Here is a 5,379-nt window from a genome sequence, read left to right as displayed (position 1 = left end):
TGATGTTTCTTTGCTGATTTTTTGTTTAGAGGATTTGTCCAATGGTGATAATGGGGTGTTAAAGTCCCCTACTATGATTGTATTGCTGTGAATCTCTCCCTTGATCTCCTCCAGAAGATTTCTTATGTATTTGGGTGCTCCTATATTGGGTGCGTATATGTTTACTAGAGTTATTTCTTCTTGTTGGATTGCTCCCTTTAGTATTATGAAGTGACCTTCCTTATGTCTTTTTATGTCCTTCACTTTGAGATCTAATTTGTCAGATATAAGTATTGCTACCCCAGCTTTTTTTCCGCTTCCATTCGCCTGAAAAACCTTTTTCCATCCCTTCACCATCAGTCTGTGTGCGTCTTTTTTTCTGAGGTGGGTTTCGTGTAGACAGCAGATATATGGGTCATGTTTTCTTATCCACTCAGTTACCATATGTCTTTTGATTGGGGCATTTAATCCATTTACATTTAAAGTTATTATTGATAGATACTTGTTAGTCGCCATTTTTATTCTTTACCCCTGTGTTCCTTCTTTGTTTCCTATTTTTTCTTTTTACAGCAGACCCTTTAGCATTTTTTGCAGTGCTGGTTTGGTGGTAATAAACTCCCGTAGACCGTTTTTTCTGTGAAGCTCCTGATTTCACCCTCAATTTTGATTGATAGCCTTGCTGGGTACAGTATTCTTGGATTTAGACCCTTTCTTTGCATGACTTTGTATATTTCATTCCATTCCCTTCTGGCCTGATGTGTTTCTGTTGAGAAATCAGTCTCTAGTCTGATGGGGGATCCTTTGTAGGTAACTTTCTGTCTCTCTCTGGCTGCTTTTAAGATTCTTGCTTTGTCGTTGGTGTTTGCCAATTTAATTATAATGTGCCTTGGCATCGGTCTTTTGGGGTTAATTTTGTTTGGGACTCTGTGAGCTTCTTGGGTTTGTGTGAGTTTTTTCTTCCCTATATCAGAGAAGTTTTCTGTCATTATTTTTTCAAACAAGTTTTCTATTCCTTGCTCCGTTTCCTCTCCTTCTGGCACCCCTATTATTTGGACGTTGTTTTGTTTTGTGTTGTCCCAGAGTTCTCTTAGGCTCTCCTCTTGCTTTTTAATTATTTTTTCTAGAAGCTGCTCTGCTTGGGTATTTTTTCCTACCATGTCTTCTAGCTCACTGATGCGGTCCTCTGCTTCTTCTAGTCTACTGTTGATGCTTTCTATTGAGTTCTCCGGAAGAGATTTCAGCCACAGTCTCCAACCGTCCCCTTTCTCCAGGAGTCCTCTGTCTTTCCCGGCTGCAAACTGTCTCCCAGTTGAATATCTTCTGCTTATTTGGGTTGTATGTTACCCGTTTCAGCTGCTCACCCTTATCTGCTCCGGGACAAGGCACGGGACACGTCCATCTATACCTCTGCCATTTTCTCTCGATTTTGTGATTTTTGTCTCTCAATTTGTTTATGTGATCTATCATGTTTATTGATTTGCAGATATTGTACCAGCCATGCATCCCTGGAATAAATCTAACTTGGTCATGGTGTATGATGTTTCTAATGTAATGCTGGATACAATTTGTTACAATTTTGATGAGGATTTTAGCATCTATGTTCATCAAGGATATTGGCCTGTAGTTCTTTTTTTTGTGGTGTCTTTATCTGGTCTTGGAATTAGGGTAATGCTGGCATCATAGAAAGAGCTTGGAAGTGTGCTTTCTTCTTGAATTTTTTGGAATAGTCTGAGGAGAATAGGTTTTAGTTCTTCTTTGAATGCTTAGTAGAACTCCCCTGTAAAGTGGTCTGGACCAGGGATTTTGTTTTACTGGAAGATTTTTGATCACCGCTTCAATTTCTTCAGTAGTTATTGGGCTATTCAGATTTTTTTATTCTTCCTGATTTAGTTTTGGGAGCTTGTATTTTTCTAAGAATATGTCCATTTCATCTAAGTTGTCCATTTTTTTGGAATAGAGCTGTTCATAGTATTATTTCATAATCGTTTTTATTTCTGTGGGATCGGTTGTTACTTCACCGCTTTCATTTCTGATTTTGTTTATTTGGGTCCTCTCTCTTTGCTTCTTGGTGAGCCTGGCTAGAAGTTTATCAATCTTGTTAATCCTTTCAAAGAACCAGGTCTTCGTTTTGTTGATCTTTTATATTGTTTTTTTGGTCTTTATGTCATTTATTTCTGCTATGATTTTTATTATTTCCTTCCTTCTGGTTATGCCACGCTTTTCTTATTGCTCTCTTTCTAACTCTTTAAGTTGTAGGGTTAGATAATTTATTACCATTTTTTTTGTTCTTTTTTTTTTTTTGAGGTAGGAATGTAGAGCTAGGAACTTCCCTCTTAAGACTGCTTTCACTGTGTCAAATAGATTTTGGATTGTTGTGTTTTCATTGTCATTTGTTCCCAGGATGTTTTTTATTTCTTCTTTGATCTCTTTGTTAACCCAATCATTGTTTACTAGCATGCTATTTAGCCTCCAGGTGTTTAATTTTTTTTCATTGTAGTTGATTTCTAATTTTAAGCCATTGTGATCTGATAAGATGCTTGATATAATTTCTATCTTACTGAATTTGAATAGACTTTTCCTGTGTCCCAAAATGTGGTCTATCTATGAAAATGACCTGTGTACACTTGAGAAGAATGTATATTCTGTGGCTTTTGGGTGAAATGTTCTGAAGATGTCAATTAATTCCATCTGATCTAGTGTGTCATTTACAATTGATGTTTCTTTGCTGATTTTTTGTTTAGAGGATTTACCCAGTGGTGTTAGTGGGTAACACTAGTAGTCCACTACTATGACTGTATTGCTGTCGATCTCTCCTTTGATATCTTCCAGATTTTTTTTATGTATTTGGGTGCTCCTGTGTTGGGTGCATATATGATTACCAGAGTTATATCTTCCTCTTTTTTTAAAATAAATCTTTATTGTTCAGATTATTACTGTTGGTCCTCTTTTTCCCCCCATAGCTCCCCTCCACTCGTTACCACCCCACCCTCTGCTCTTACTGCCCCCCCCACACTGTCCTCATCTATAGGTGTACAATTTTTGTCCAGTCTCTTCCCGCACCTCCCACACCTCTTCCCCCCGAGAATTGTCAGTCCCCTCCCTTTCTATGCCCCTGATTCTATTATATTCACCAGTTTACTCTGTTCATCAGATTTTTTATTCACTTGATTTTTAGATTCACTTGTTGATGGATATGTCTTGGTTGTTCATAATTTTTATCTTTATCTTTTTCTTCTTCTTCCTCTTCTTAAAGAATACCTTTCAGCATTGCATATAATACTGGTTTGGTGGTGATGAACTCTTTTAGCTTTTTCTTATCTGTGAAGCTCTTTATTTGACCTTCAATTCTGAATGATAGCTTTGCTGGGTAAAGTAATCTTGGTTGTAGCTTCTTGCTATTCATCACTTTGAATATTTCTTGCCACTCCCTTCTGGCTTGCATAGTTTCTGTTGAGAAATCAGCTGACAGTCGTATGGGTACACCCTTGTAGGTAACTAACTGTTTTTCTCTTCCTGCTTTTAGGATTCTCTCTTTTTTTTGCTCTTGGCATTTTAATTATGGTGTGTCTTGGTGTGGTCCTCTTTGGATTCCTTTTGTTTGGGGTTCTCTGCGCTTCCTGGACTTGGAAGTCTATTTCTTTCACCAGGTAGGGGAAGTTTTCTGTCATTATTTCTTCAAATAGGTTTTCAATATCTTGCTCTCTCTCTTCTTCTGGCACCCGTATAATTCAGATGTTGGTACACTTGAAGTTGTCCCAGAGGCTCCTTACACTATCTTCATATTTTTGGATTCTTTATTCTTTTTGCTTTTTCGGTTGGGTGTTTTTTGCTTCTTTGTATTTCAAATCTTTGACTTGATTCTTGTGATCCTCTAGTCTGCTGTTGGAACTCTGTATATTATTCTTTATTTCAGTCAGTGTATGCTTAATTTCTAGTTGGTCCTTTTTCATATCCTCGAAGGTCTCACTAGATTTATTGAGGGTCTCACTAAATTTATCGGTGGTTTCTAGAAAATTCTTGAAAAACCTTATAAGTGTGGTTTTGAACTCTATACCCTGTAGTTTGCTTTCCTCCATTTCTGTCATTTGTGACCTGTTTCTTTGTCTCCACATTTTGGCTGCTTCCCTGTATTGATAGAGTGGCTTTGTGTGCTAGGTGTCCTATAGGGCCCAGTGACTCAGCCTCCCCAATTACCTGAGGTGGACACTCTTGGTGCACCCCTTTGTGGGCTGTGTGCACAGTCTTGTTGTAGTTAAGCCTTGATTGTTGTTGGTATCACTGGGAGGAATTGACCTTCAGGCCAATTGGCTGTGAGAATCAGCTGTGTCTGCAGTGGGAGAACTTCTGTGCTGGAGACACCCTTATGGGGAAAGACTTGCTTCAGTGGGGCTTTGGTGCTCACTTAGTCTGCCCCTTGAGTGTGTCTCTTATGGATCTGAGGAGTTGTAATCTGGATGGTCCCACTCTGACCACTGGGTACACTGGCTCTTGGATCTCTAAGGAGGTGCTAATTTAGCCTCTTCCTGAGGCTACCCAGCAGGAGCTATGGAGAGATCTGCAGATTCCTCTTCCTTGTTTGGGGTTTGGAGGTGCCCAGATGAGGCCCAGCTGTGAAGTAATGCAAGCCGCTGTGGGGCCTTGGGCCTTCTTTTGGATGTTCTGGGTCTCTCTGACCCAGCTGCAGTTTGTTAGGTAATTTTAGATTGCAAAGGGCCAGGCCATTCATATGCAAAAGCCTCTGCACACAGCTTGGATAGGGCCGGGTCTCAGGGAATCAACAGAGTGGAGCAAACAGCTATGGCTGATCCTCAGTCCTGTCCTAAGAGGCCCGCGGTAATCACTGCAAGCACATCTGAGAGAAAGCCGCCCTCGAGTTCTGCCCGATGCCAGACAGTCCAGTTTCTCCCTGTATGAGTCTGGGTCCCCAGAGACTCGCCCAGACCTGGAGTTCAGAGCAGTCGGGAGCTTGTGTCTCCCTCCCGATTGAGAAAGACAACCGTGTCCTCAGTTGCCAGCCCTTTCTACGTGCGCCTCTGTACCTCTGCACTTTATTTCCGCACCTCCTCTGAGTCTCAGTGTGCTTTTCTCTTTCCTTCTAGTTGTAGAATTTCCACTCAGCCAGCCTTCCTGTGGTTCTGGATGATGTCTGTTTTGTCTTTTAGTTGTATTTTTGAAGTGGTTGTGCGAGGCAGCAATTTCCGGTGTTTGCCTATGCTGCCATCTTGGTTTCTCCAGAGTTATATCTTCTTGTTTAATTGTTACTTTTGGTATTATGAAGTTGCCTTCCTTATATCTTGTTATGGCCTTCACTTTGAGGACTAATTTGTCAGATATAACTGTTGCTACCCCAGCTTTTTTTCATTTGCATTCGCCTGAAAAAAACTTTTTCCATCCCTTCAC

Source organism: Myotis lucifugus, unplaced genomic scaffold, assembly GCF_000147115.1.
Source record: "Myotis lucifugus unplaced genomic scaffold, Myoluc2.0 scaffold_19, whole genome shotgun sequence".
Classification (NCBI taxonomy): Eukaryota; Metazoa; Chordata; class Mammalia; order Chiroptera; family Vespertilionidae; genus Myotis; species Myotis lucifugus.
Note: the sequence above shows the minus strand (reverse complement) of the source record.